This window comes from Heterodontus francisci, unplaced genomic scaffold (genome assembly GCF_036365525.1).
Source record: "Heterodontus francisci isolate sHetFra1 unplaced genomic scaffold, sHetFra1.hap1 HAP1_SCAFFOLD_1300, whole genome shotgun sequence".
Classification (NCBI taxonomy): Eukaryota; Metazoa; Chordata; class Chondrichthyes; order Heterodontiformes; family Heterodontidae; genus Heterodontus; species Heterodontus francisci.
In genome coordinates, this window is record NW_027140385.1 from 48,421 (window position 1) to 63,149 (window position 14,729).

The 14,729-nt window shown below is 47.1% G+C and overlaps 1 pseudogene; it reads right to left on the reverse strand.

The window, feature by feature from the left end:
• Positions 1–10,430: 10,430 nt before the first annotated feature.
• LOC137359600 (dual specificity protein phosphatase 14-like) lies at positions 10,431–14,170 on the reverse strand (annotated as a pseudogene).
• Between the last annotated feature and the right edge of the window lie 559 nt (positions 14,171–14,729).

Below are 14,729 nucleotides of genomic sequence, written 5' to 3' on the forward strand. Positions count from 1 at the left end.
TAGTTATATACCAGAGGGAAGGGTTTTTAACAGTAATATACCAGAGAGAGTGGTTTTTGACAGTAATAGACCAGAGGAAGGGTTTTTGACAGTAATATACCAGAGAGAGTGGTTTTTGACAGTAATAGACCAGAGGGAAGGGTTTTTGACAGTAATATACCAGAGGGAAGGGTTTTTGACAGTTATATACCAGAGGGAAGGGTTTTTGACAGTAATATACCAGAGAGAGTGGTTTTTGACAGTAATAGACCAGAGGGAAGGGTTTTTGACAGTAATATACCAGAGGAAGGGTTTTTGACAGTTTTATACAGGGGGAGGGGTTTTTGACAGTAATATATCAGAGGGAGGGGTTTTTGACAGTAAAATACCAGAGGGAGGGGTTTTTGACAGTAAATACCAGAGGGAGGGGTTTTTGACAGTAATATACCAGAGAGAGTGGTTTTTGACAGTAATAGACCAGAGGGAAGGGTTTTTGACAGTAATATACCAGAGGGAAGGGTTTTTGACAGTTTTATACAGGGGGAGGGGTTTTTGACAATAATATACCAGAGGGAGGGGTTTTTGACAGTTATATACCAGAGGGAAGGGTTTTTGACAGTAATATACCAGAGGGAGGGGTTTTTGACAGTAATATACCAGAGAGAGTGGTTTTTGACAGTAATAGACCAGAGGGAAGGGTTTTTGACAGTAATATACCAGAGGGAAGGGTTTTTGACAGTTTTATACAGGGGGAGGGGTTTTTGACAGTAATATACCAGAGGGAGGGGTTTTTGACAGTAAAATACCAGAGGGAGGGGTTTTTGACAGTATCTCCCAGAAGGAGGGGTTTTTGACAGTAATATACCAGAGGGAAGGTTTTTGACAGTAATATCCAGAGGGAGGGGTTTTTGACAGTAATATACCAGAGGGAGGGGTTTTTGACAGTAATATACCAGAGGGAAGGGTTTTTGACAGTTTTATACAGGGGGAGGGGTTTTTGACAATAATATACCAGAGGGAGGGGTTTTTGACAGTTATATACCAGAGGGAAGGGTTTTTGACAGTAATATACCAGAGGGAGGGTTTTTGACAGTATATACCAGAGAGAGTGGTTTTTGACAGTAATAGACCAGAGGGGAAGGGTTTTTGACAGTAATATACCAGAGGGAATGGTTTTTGACAGTTTTATACAGGGGGGAGGGGTTTTTGACAGTAATATACCAGAGGGAGGGGTTTTTGACAGTAAAAATACCAGAGGGAGGGGTTTTTGACAGTATCTCCAGAAGGAGGGGTTTTTTGACAGTAATATACCAGAGGGAAGGGTTTTTGACAGTAATATACCAGAGGGAGGGGTTTTTGACAGTAATATACCAGAGGGAGGGGTTTTTCAGTATATACCAGAGGGAGGTGTTTTGACAGTAACATACCAGAGGGAGGGTTTTTGACAGTAATTATACCAGAGGGAGGGGTTTTTGACCGTAATATACCAGAGAGAGGGGTTTTTGACAGTAATATACCAGGGGGAGGGGTTTTTGACAGTTTTATACAGGGTGAGGGGTTTTTGACAGTAATATACCAGAGAGAGGGGTTTTTGACAGTAATATACCAGAGGGAGGGGTTTTACAGTAATATACCAGAGGGAGGTGTTTTTGACAGTAACATACCAGAGGGAGGGGGTTTTTGACAGTAATATACCAGAGGGAGGGGTTTTTGACCGTAATATACCAGGGGGAGGGGTTTTTGACAGTAATATACCAGGGGGAGGTGTTTTTGATCAGTAATTTACCAGGGGGAGGTGTTTTTGACAGTAATATACCAGAGGGAGGTGTTTTTGACAGTAATATACCAGGGGTGTTTTTGACAGTTTTATACAGGGGGAGGGGTTTTTGACAGTAATATACCAGAGGGAGGGGTTTTTGACAGTAATATACCAGGGTGTTTTTGAGTTTTATACAGGGGGAGGGGTTTTTGACAGTAATATACCTGAGGGAGGTGTTTTTTGACAGTAATATACCAGGGGTGTTTTTGACAGTTTTATACAGGGGGAGGGGTTTTTGACAGTAATATACCTGAGGGAGGTGTTTTTGACAGTAATATACCAGGGTGTTTTGAGTTTTATACAGGGGGAGGGGTTTTTGACAGTAATATACCAGGGGGAGGTGTTTTTGACAGTAATATACCAGAGAGAGGGGTTTTTGACAGTAATGTACCAGAGGGAGGGGTTTTTGACAGTAATCTACCAAAGGGAGGGGTTTTTGACAGTTTTATACTGGGGAGGGGTTTTTGACAGTAATATACCAGAGGGAGGGGTTTTTGACAGTAATATACCAGAGAGAGGGGTTTTTGACAGTAATTACCAGGGGAGGGCTTTTTGACAGTAATATACCAGAGAGAGGGGTTTTTGACAGTAATATACCAGGGGGAGGTGTTTTGACAGTAATATACAGAGGGAGGGGTTTTTGACAATAATATACCAGGGGGAAGTGTTTTTGACAGTAATATACCAGAGGGAGGGTTTTGACAGTAATATACCAGGGGGAGGGGTTTTTGACACTGATATACAGGGTGAGGTGTTTTTGACAGTAATATACCAGAGGGAGGGTTTTTGACCGTAATATACCAGGGGGAGGTGTTTTTGACAGTAATATACCAGGGGGAGGTGTTTTGAAAGTAATATACCAGAGGGAGGGGTTTTTGACAGTAATATACCAGGGGGAGGGTTTTTTGTGACAGTAATATACCAAGAGGGAGGGGTTTTTGACAGTAATATACCAGGGGGAGGGGTTTTTGACAGTAATACACCAGAGGGAGGGGTTTTTGACAGTAATATACCAGGGGGTGGGGTTTTTTGACAGTAATGTACCAGAGGAGGGGTTTTTTGACCGTAATATACCAGGGGGTGGGGGTTTTTGACAGTAATATACCAGGGGGAGGGTTTTTGACAGTAATATAAAGGGGGAGGGGTTTTTGACAGTAATATACCAGGGTGTTTTTGACAGTAATAGACCGGGGGTGTTTTTGACAGTAATATACAGGGGGTGTTTTTGACAGTAATATACCAGGGGGAGGGGTTTTTTGACAGTAATGTACCAGAGGGAGGGGTTTTTGACAGTAATATACCAGGGGGAGGTGTTTTTGACAGTAATATACCAGAGGGAGGGGTTTTTGACAATAATATACCAGGGGGAAGTGTTTTTGACAGTAATATACCAGAGGGAGGGGTTTTTGACAGTAATATACCAGGGGGAGGGGTTTTTGACACTGATATACAGGGGGAGGTGTTTTTGACAGTAATATACCGGGGGTGTTTTTGACAGTAATATACAGGGGGTGTTTTTGACAGTAATATACCAGAGGGAGGGGTTTTTGACAGTTTTATACAGGGGGCGGGGTTTTTGACAGTAATATACCAGAGGGAAGGGTTTTTGACAGTAAATATACCAGAGGGAAGGGTTTTTTGACAGTTATATACCAGAGGGAAGGGTTTTTGACAGTAATATACCAGAGAGAGTGGTTTTTGACAGTAATATACCAGAGGGAAGGGTTTTTGACAGTAATATACCAGAGGAAGGGTTTTTGACAGTTTAATACAGGGGGAGGGGGTTTTGACAGTAATATACCAGAGGGAGGGGTTTTGACAGTAAAATACCAGAGGGAGGGGTTTTTGACAGTATCTCCCAGAGGAGGGGTTTTTTGACAGTAATATACCAGAGGGAAGGGTTTTTGACAGTAATATACCAGAGGGAGGGGTTTTTGACAGTAATATACCAGAGGGAGGGGTTTTTGACAGTATGTACCAGAAGAAGGGTTTTTGACAGTTTATACAGGGGGAGGGGTTTTTGACAGTAATATACCAGAGAGAGGGGTTTTTGACAGTAATATACCAGGGGGAGGGGTTTTTGACAGTTTTATACAGGGTGAGGGGTTTTTGACAGTAATATACCAGAGAGAGGGGTTTTTGACAGTAATATACCAGAGGGAGGGGTTTTCAGTAATATACCAGAGGGAGGTGTTTTTGACAGTAACATACCAGAGGGAGGGTTTTTGACAGTAATATACCAGAGGGAGGGGTTTTGACCGTAATATACCAGGGGGAGGGTTTTTGACAGTAATATACCAGAGGGAGGGGTTTTTGACAGTAATGTACCAGAAGGAAGGGGTTTTTGACAGTTTTATACAGGGGGAGGGGTTTTTGACAGTATATACCAGAGAGAGGGGTTTTTGACAGTAATATACCAGGGGAGGGGTTTTTGACAGTTTTATACAGGGTGAGGGGTTTTTGACAGTAATATACCAGAGAGAGGGGTTTTTGACAGTAATATACCAGAGGGAGGGGTTTTCAGTAATATACCAGAGGGAGGTGTTTTTGACAGTAACATACCAGAGGGAGGGGTTTTTGACAGTAATATACAGAGGGAGGGGTTTTTGACCGTAATATACCAGGGGGAGGGGTTTTTGACAGTAATATACCAGGGGGAGTGTTTTTGATAGTAATTTACCAGGGGGAGGGGTTTTTGACAGTAATATACCAGAGGGAGGTGTTTTTGACAGTAATATACCAGGGGTGTTTTTGACAGTTTTATACAGGGGAGGGGTTTTTGACAGTAATATACCAGAGGGAGGGGTTTTTTGACAGTAATATACCAGGGTGTTTTTGAGTTTTATACAGGGGGAGGGGTTTTTGACAGTAATATACCTGAGGGAGGTGTTTTTGACAGTAATATACCAGGGGTGTTTTTGACAGTTTTATACAGGGGGAGGGGTTTTTTGACAGTAATATACCTGAGGGAGGTGTTTTGACAGTAATATACCAGGGTGTTTTTGAGTTTTATACAGGGGGAGGGGTTTTTGACAGTAATATACCAGGGGGAGGTGTTTTTGACAGTAATATACCAGAGAGAGGGGTTTTTGACAGTAATGTACCAGAGGGAGGGGTTTTTGACAGTAATCTACCAAAGGGAGGGGTTTTTGACAGTTTTATACTGGGGGAGGGGTTTTTGACAGTAATATACCAGAGGGAGGGGTTTTTGACAGTAATATACCAGAGAGAGGGGTTTTTGACAGTAATATACCAGGGGGAGGGCTTTTTGACAGTAATATACCAGAGAGAGGGGTTTTTGACAGTAATATACCAGGGGGAGGTGTTTTTGACAGTAATATACCAGAGGAGGGGTTTTTGACAATAATATACCAGGGGGAAGTGTTTTTGACAGTAATATACCAGAGGGAGGGGTTTTTGACAGTAAATATACCAGGGGGAGGGTTTTTGACACTGATATACAGGGGGAGGTGTTTTTGACAGTAATATACCAGAGGGAGGGGTTTTTGACCGTAATATACCAGGGGAGGTGTTTTTGACAGTAATATACCAGGGGGTAGGTGTTTTTGAAAGTAATATACCAGAGGGAGGGGTTTTTGACAGTAATATACCAGGGGGAGGGTTTTTGTGACAGTAATATACCAGAGGGAGGGGTTTTTGACAGTAATATACCAGGGGAGGGGTTTTTGACAGTAATACACCAGAGGGAGGGGTTTTTGACAGTAATATACCAGGAGGGTGGGGTTTTTTGACAGTAATGTACCAGAGGGAGGGGTTTTTGACAGTAATATACCAGGGGGTGGGGTTTTTTTGACAGTAATATACAGGGGGAGGGGTTTTTGACAGTAATATAAAGGGGGAGGGGTTTTTGACAGTAATATACCAGGGTGTTTTTGACAGTAATATACCGGGGGTGTTTTTGACAGTAATATACAGGGGGTGTTTTTGACAGTAATATACCAGGGGGAGGGGTTTTTTGACAGTAATGTACCAGAGGGAGGGGTTTTTGACAGTAATATACCAGGGGGAGGTGTTTTTGACAGTAATATACCAGAGGGAGGGGTTTTTGACAATAATATACCAGGGGGAAGTGTTTTTGACAGTAATATACCAGAGGGAGGGGTTTTTGACAGTAATATACCAGGGGGAGGGGTTTTTGACACTGATATACAGGGGAGGTGTTTTTGACAGTAATATACCGGGGGTGTTTTTGACAGTAATATACAGGGGGTGTTTTTGACAGTAATATACCAGAGGGAGGGGGTTTTTGACAGTTATATACAGGGGGCGGGTTTTTGACAGTAATATACCAGAGGGAAGGGTTTTTGACAGTAATATACCAGAGGGAAGGGTTTTTGACAGTTATATACCAGAGGAAGGGTTTTGACAGTAATTTACCAGAGAGAGTGGTTTTTGACAGTAATATACCAGAGGGAAGGGTTTTGACAGTAATATACCAGAGGGAAGGGTTTTTGACAGTTTTATACAGGGGGAGGGGTTTTTGACAGTAATATACCAGAGGAGGGGTTTTTGACAGTAAAATACCAGAGGGAGGGGTTTTTGACAGTATCTCCCAGAGGGAGGGTTTTTGACAGTAATATACCAGAGGGAAGGGTTTTTGACAGTAATATACCAGAGGGAGGGGTTTTTGACAGTAATATACCAGAGGGAGGGGTTTTTGACAGTAATATACCAGAGGGAGGGTTTTTGACAGTAATGTACCAGAAGGAAGGGTTTTTGACAGTTTATATACAGGGGGAGGGGTTTTTGACAGTAATATACCAGAGAGAGGGTTTTTGACAGTAATATACCAGGGGGAGGGGTTTTTGACAGTTTTATACAGGGTGAGGGGTTTTGACAGTAATATACCAGAGAGAGGGGTTTTTGACAGTAATATACCAGAGGAGGGGTTTTCAGTAATATACCAGAGGGAGGTGTTTTTGACAGTAACATACCAGAGGGAGGGGTTTTTGACAGTAATATACCAGAGGGAGGGGTTTTTGACCGTAATATACCAGGGGACGGGGTTTTTGACAGTATATACCAGGGGGAGGTGTTTTTGATAGTAATTTACCAGGGGAAGGGTTTTTGACAGTAATATACCAGAGGGAGGTGTTTTTGACAGTATTATACCAGGGGGTGTTTTTGACAGTTTTATACAGGGGGAGGGGTTTCTGACAGTAATATACCAGAGGGAGGGGTTTTTGACAGTAATATACCAGAGGGAGGGGTTTTTGACAGTAATATACCAGAGGGAGGGGTTTTTGACAGTAATGTACCAGAAGGAAGGGTTTTTGACAGTTTTATACAGGGGGAGGGGTTTTTGACAGTAATATACCAGAGAGAGGGGTTTTTGACAGTATATACCAGGGGGAGGGGTTTTTGACAGTTTTATACAGGTGAGGGGTTTTTGACAGTAATATACCAGAGAGAGGGGTTTTTGTGACAGTAATATACCAGAGGGAGGGGTTTTTCAGTAATATACCAGAGGGAGGTGTTTTTGACAGTAACATACCAGAGGGAGGGTTTTTGACAGTAATATACCAGAGGGAGGGGTTTTTGACCGTAATATACCAGGGGGAGGGTTTTTGACAGTAATATACCAGGGGAGGTGTTTTTGATAGTAATTTACCAGGGGGAGGGGTTTTTGACAGTAATATACCAGAGGGAGGTGTTTTTTGACAGTAATATACCAGGGGTGTTTTTGACAGTTTTATACAGGGGGAGGGGTTCTTTGACAGTAATATACCAGAGGGAGGGGTTTTTGACAGTAATGTACCTGAGGGAGGTGTTTTTGACAGTAATATACCAGGGTGTTTTTGAGTTTTATACAGGGGGAGGGGTTTTTGACAGTAATATACCAGGGGGAGGTGTTTTTGACAGTAATATACCAGAGAGAGGGGTTTTTGACAGTAATGTACCAGAGGGAGGGGTTTTTGACAGTAATCTACCAAAGGGAGGGGTTTTTGACAGTTTTATACTGGGGAGGGGTTTTTGAACAGTAATATACCAGAGGGAGGGGTTTTTGACAGTAATATACCAGAGAGAGGGGTTTTTGACAGTAATATACCAGGGGGAGGGCTTTTTGACAGTAATATACCAGAGGGAGGGGTTTTTGACAGTAATATACCAGGGGGAGGGGTTTTTGACAGTAATATACCAGAGGGAGGGGTTTTTGACCGTAATATACCAGGGGAGGAGTTGTTGACAGTAATATACCAGGGGGAGGTGTTTTTGAAAGTAATATACCAGAGGGAGGGGTTTTTGACAGTAATATACCAGGGGGAGGAGGTTTTTGACAGTAATATACCAGAGGGAGGTGTTTTTGACAGTATATAATACCAGAGAGAGGTGTTTTGACAGTTTTATACAGGGGGAGGGGTTTTTGACAGTAATATACCAGGGGGGGGTGTTTTTGACAGTAATATACCAGAGGGAGGGGTTTTTGACAGTAATATACCAGGGGAGGTGTTTTTGACAGTAATATACCAGAGGGAGGGTTTTTGACAGTAATGTACCAGAGGGAGGTGTTTTTGACAGTAATATACCAGGGTGTTTTTGAGTTTTATACAGGGGGAGGAGTTTTTGACAGTAATATACCAGGGGGAGGTGTTTTTGACCGTAATGTACCAGAGGGAGGGATTTTTGACAGTAATATACCAAAGGGAGGGGTTTTTTGACAGTAATATACCAGGGGAGGGATTTTTGACAGTAATATACCAAAGGGAGGGTTTTTGACAGTAATATACCAGAGGGAGGGGGTTTTGACAGTAATATGAAGGGGGAGGGTTTTTGACAGTAATATACCAGAGGGAGGGGTTTTTGACAGTAATGTACCAGAGGGAGGGGTTTTTGACAGTAATATACCAAAGGGAGGGGTTTTTGACAGTTTTATACTGGGGGAGGGGTTTTTGACAGTAATATACCAGGGGGAGGGATTTTTGACAGTAATGTACCAGAGGGAGGGGTTTTTGACAGTAATATAAAGGGGGAGGGGTTTTTGACAGTAATATACCAGAGAGAGGGGTTTTTGACAGTAATATGAAGGGGAAGGGGTTTTTGACAGTAACATACCAGAGGGAGGGGTTTTTGACAGTAATATACCAGAGAGAGGGGTTTTTGACAGTAATATACCAGGGGGAGGGGTTTTTGACAGTAATATACCTGGGGGAGGGTTTTTGTGACAGTAATATACCAGAGGGAGGGGTTTTTGACAGTAATATACCAGGGGGAGGGGTTTTTGACAGTAATACACCAGAGGGAGGGGTTTTTGACAGTAATATACCAGGGGGTGGGGTTTTTTGACAGTAATGTACCAGAGGGAGGGGTTTTTGACAGTAATATACCAGGGGGTGGGGTTTTTTGACAGTAATATAAAGGGGGAGGGGTTTTTGACAGTAATATACCAGGGGTGTTTTTGACAGTAATATACCGGGGGTGTTTTTGACAGTAATATACAGGGGGTGTTTTTGACAGTAATATACCAGGGGGAGGGGTTTTTTGACAGTAATGTACCAGAGGGAGGGGTTTTTGACAGTAATATACCAGGGGGAGGGGTTTTTGACAGTAATATAAAGGGGGAGGGGTTTTTGACAGTAATATACCAGGGGTGTTTTTGACAGTAATATACCGGGGGCGGGGTTTTTGACAGTAATATACAGGGGGTGTTTTTGACAGTAATATACCAGGGGGAGGGGTTTTTTGACAGTAATATACCAGAGGGAGGGGTTTTTGACAGTAATATACCAGGGGTGTTTTTGACAGTAATATACCGGGGGCGGGGTTTTTGACAGTAATATACAGGGAGGTGTTTTTGACAGTAATATACCAGGGGGAGGGGTTTTTTGACAGTAATGTACCAGAGGGAGGGGTTTTTGACAGTAATATACCAGGGGGAGGGGTTTTTGACAGTAGTTATGGCAGGGGCAGGGGTTTGAAATGGTTCGAAAGCAGGTGACGGGTTGAATGGCCTCATTTCCTTGGAACTTTCCCCTCTCATTGAACTCTCGAGTAACATCTGCAAGTTCTCCTACTTTTGCTTGAAGTTTAATCTTTTTGACAGGGGAAAGCTCAGAGGAAGACCCTCCTCCGCTGCGGTCCGCCCCGCTCCCCCACTCATTCTCCCCCCCCACCCCCCCCCCCCACGCCCCTCCCCAGTCAAACCAACAACACTCTCAGCCGCACGGCCGAACCCACTCCAACGCCCCCCGCTCCTCCCCGTTCACCCTCCAGGCACCGCCCCCTCGCCTCCAAGTCTTCGCTCGCTGGGTTCGAGGGCTCCCTCGCGCAGGTTGGGAGTGGGGTGTTGGGGGGGGGGGGGGGGTGGCGGGCGATTCTGCTCCCTCGGGTGCACGGCGCAGCTGTGTGGTGGGAGGTGGGATTACGAAGACCCTCCCTCCTGTCCAGGAGCACCCCCCCCCCCCCCACACATCCCAGCGTCAGCTCGTCCTGTCGCCGGTACCACCTCCACTTCCGCACGCGTTCCCTTTCAGGTCCTGGGGTTTTATTCCCTGCTTTCCCACCCCCCCCACGCACCCCCTCCCACTTCAATTATTTTTTGCTCCCCGCCTCCCCACCCCCCACCTAAAACACCAGCCGTTTAAAAAAAAAAAAGGAATAGTCTTGTCTGTGTTGGTTTATCTGAAGGACCAGAATGGGATGAGGCCCCGCGTCTCTTTCTCGTAGATGTCGGGCACCATGCCCACCGGCGAGGGCACCATCCGGACAGTGTTCTTGCCGAAGAGCTGCTTCTCATAGTCGATCAGCTGGCGCCAGAAGCCGAAGTTGGGGCGGATGATGGGCCGACGGCTTTTCACCCACTCGTGGGCCTCCAGCAGGCTCTGCTTGTGGTGCTTCATCAGGTAGGCGATGCACAGCGTGGACGAGCGGCTGACCCCCGCCACGCAGTGCACCAGCGTGCGGCCGTTCTTGCGAGCCACCTGCTGGATCTTGTCGGCCACCGTGTCGAAGTAGAGGGAGAGCGGGGCGTGCGGCAGGTCGGGCAGGGGCACCTTGACGTACTCGATGTCCGGCCAGTGCGGGTTACTGATCTCCACCGTGGCGTTGACGATGCAGGTGATGCCCCGCGTGTAGACCGTGTGCCGGTTGCCCGCCACGTTGCCGCTGCTGAGGAAGAGGGAGGGGCGTGATCTGGGCGATGCCCCCCAGGGTGGGCAGGGCCGCGCCCGGCTTGGGCAGGGGCATCGGCGGAGGGGGCGGGGGCAGGGGCGGTGACCGCCGGAAGAATCCGTTGCCGCGGTAGTTCATGGGGGGCAGGGCGGGAGGTCAGGGTTCGAGCTTGTCTGGAAGTGGTGGACGGCTCTACTCATTGAAGCTGAGGAGAGAACGGGGGAGGGGGAGGAAGGGAGGGGAGAGAGTTTGTGTGAGAGCTTCGCTGAAGAGTTCATGTGTCAACATCAAAAACACCCTGACACCCCCCCCCCCCCCTTCTCCCCTCCACATACAGGCCCTCACGTCATTCAGTCCCTCAACATTCCCAAACATCTACCCATCTCCGTCTCCAACATACTCAACGACTGATCGTCCACTGCTCTCTGGGGTCGAGAATTCCAAAGATTCACCACCCTCCGAGTGAAGAAATTTCTCCTCATCTCAGTGTGAAACGGCCGAGCCCTTATCCTGAGACTGTGAGCTCCCTCCCTCCCCGTGTTCGAGAGTCTCCAGCCCCGGGGGTGAGGGGGGGAAACAGACTCTCAGCATCTACCCTGTCAAAACCCCTTCAGAATTCTATCCGTTTCAATGAGATCACCCTCTCATTCTTCCAAACTCTATCAGCCCGTTCGACTCGATCTCTCCTCATAGGACAATCCCCTCATCCCAGGAACCAGTCTAGTGAACCTTCGTTACAATCCCTCTCGGACAACTATATCCTTCCTTAGGTAAGGAGACAAAAACTGGACTCAGTACTCCAGGTGTGGTCTCACCAATGCCCTGTATAATTGTAGTGAGACTTTGTCTCTCTTACACTCCAATCCCTTTGGAACAAAAGCTAACGTACCATTTACCTTCCTAATTGCTTGCTGTCCCTGCATGTTAACTTTCTGTGATTCATGTACGAGGACACCCAGGTCTCTCGGAATGTGTCACCTGTGGCTCAGTGAGATACACGATGCCCTGTAACTCCCGAGGTTGTGGGTTCAGGACCCAGTACGGGCGCTCGACGCCAAGATCTCAGTTGGTAGTCCCATTGATGAACTGACATAGTGCTGTGTCGGAGGACCAGGAGTGAGGGAGTGTCACACTGTCAGAGGGTCAGTACTGAGGGAGTGTCACACTGTCGGAGGGTCAGTACTGAGGGAGTGTCACACTGTCGGAGGGTCAGTACTGAGGGAGTGTCACACTGTCAGAGGGTCAGTACTGAGGGAGTGTCACACTGTCAGAGGGTCAGTACTGAGGGAGTGTCACACTGTCGGAGGGTCAGTACTGAGGGAGTGTCACACTGTCAGAGGGTCAGTACTGAGGGAGTGTCACACTGTCGGAGGGTCAGTACTGAGGGAGTGTCACACTGTCAGAGGGTCAGTACTGAGGGAGGGTCAGTACTGAGGGAGTGTCACACTGTTAGAGGGTCAGTACTGAGGGAGTGTCACACTGTCGGAGGGTCAGTACTGAGGGAGTGTCACACTGTCAGAGGGTCAGTACTGAGGGAGTGTCACACTGTCAGAGGGTCAGTACTGAGGGAGTGTCACACTGTCAGAGGGTCAGTACTGAGGGAGTGTCACACTGTCAGAGGGTCAGTACTGAGGGAGGGTCAGTACTGAGGGAGTGTCACACTGTCAGAGGGTCAGTACTGAGGAAGTGTCACACTGTTAGAGGGTCAGTACTGAGGAAGTGTCACACTGTTAGAGGGTCAGTACTGAGGGAGTGTCACACTGTCAGAGGGTCAGTACTGAGGGAGTGTCACACTGTCGGAGGGTCAGTACTGAGGGAGTGTCACACTGTCAGAGGGTCAGTACTGAGGGAGTGTCACACTGTCAGAGGGTCAGTACTGAGGGAGTGTCACACTGTCGGAGGGTCAGTACTGAGGGAGTGTCACACTGTTAGAGGGTCAGTACTGAGGGATTGTCGCACTGTCGGAGGGTCAGTACTGAGGGAGTGTCGCACTGTCGGAGGGTCAGTACTGAGGGAGTGTCACACTGTCGGAGGGTCAGTACTGAGGGAGTGTCACACTGTCAGAGGGTCAGTACTGAGGGAGTGTCACACTGTCAGAGGGTCAGTACTGAGGGAGTGCTGCACTGTTAGAGGGTCAGTACTGAGGGAGTGTCACACTGTTAGAGAGTCAGTACTGAGTGAGTGTCACACTGTCAGAGGGTCAGTACTGAGGGAGTGTCACACTGTCAGAGGGTCAGTACTGAGGGAGTGTCACACTGTCAGAGGGTCAGTACTGAGGGAGTGTCACACTGTTAGAGGGTCAGTACTGAGGGATTGTCGCACTGTCGGAGGGTCAGTACTGAGGGAGTGTCGCACTGTCGGAGGGTCAGTACTGAGGGAGTGTCACACTGTCGGAGGGTCAGTACTGAGGGAGTGTCACACTGTCAGAGGGTCAGTACTGAGGGAGTGTCACACTGTCAGAGGGTCAGTACTGAGGGAGTGCTGCACTGTTAGAGGGTCAGTACTGAGGGAGTGTCACACTGTTAGAGAGTCAGTACTGAGTGAGTGTCACACTGTCAGAGGGTCAGTACTGAGGGAGTGTCACACTGTCAGAGGGTCAGTACTGAGGGAGTGTCACACTGTCAGAGGGTCAGTACTGAGGGAGTGCTGCACTGTCGGAGGGTCAGTACTGAGGGAGTGCAGCACTGTCGGAGGGTCAGTACTGAGGGAGTGCAGCACTGTCGGAGGGTCAGTACTGAGGGAGTGTCACACTGTCGGAGGGTCAGTACTGAGGGAGTGCAGCACTGTCGGAGGGTCAGTACTGAGGGAGTGTCACACTGTTAGAGGGTCAGTACTGAGGGAGTGTCACACTGTCGGAGGGTCAGTACTGAGGGAGTGTCACACTGTTAGAGGGTCAGTACTGGGGGAGTGTCACACTGTCGGAGGGTCAGTACTGAGGGAGTGTCACACTGTCGGAGGGTCAGTACTGAGGGAGTGCAGCACTGTCGGAGGGTCAGTACTGAGGGAGTGTCACACTGTCGGAGGGTCAGTACTGAGGGAGTGCAGCACTGTCGGAGGGTCAGGACTGGGGCAGTGTTTTGTGGTACTCTGTATATTATGAGACCGGTAGCCTCCTAGCCCCCTGACTCTGTACTGTTCCACCTTGCCCCCATTCCCCTCTATAATCTGATCCCCTCCCCATTACCTGCCAGTTCGATCTCACACGTTGTGTTGTCGAGGCTGGAGTCTGGGATCTGGGATCTGATGTGCAGGACGACACTTGACCGAAGATACACGTTGTGGGGGGGAGGGGGAGGCCGCCCCGTTGTGGTGGTGGGAGGGGCGGGACAAGGGGGAGGGGGGACGGTGCAAACAAACAGGCCGTCGCCCTGGCAACAGCTGGGGGGGCGGGGCCAAGAGGGGGGGAAAAAACTCATTCATAAATAATAGAAAAGGCGGAGCTGCGTAAAGAGAAACTGAAGCCACGATATTGAGTGTAATTCTCGAACAGTATTCCGGAAAAAAACTTTATCTAACTTCACAAATACTTTCCCCAACTCCGGAAAAACTTTATCTAACTTCACAAATACTTTCCCCAACTCCGAAAAAACTTTATCTAACTTCACAAATACTTTCCCCAACTCTGGAAAAACTTTATCTAACTTCACAAATACTTTCCCCAACTCTGGAAAAACTTTATCTAACTTCACAAATACTTTCCCCAACTCTGGAAAAACTTTATCTAACTTCACAAATACTTTCCCCAACTCTGGAAAAACTTTATCTAACTTCACAAATACTTTCCCCAACTCCGGAAAAAAAC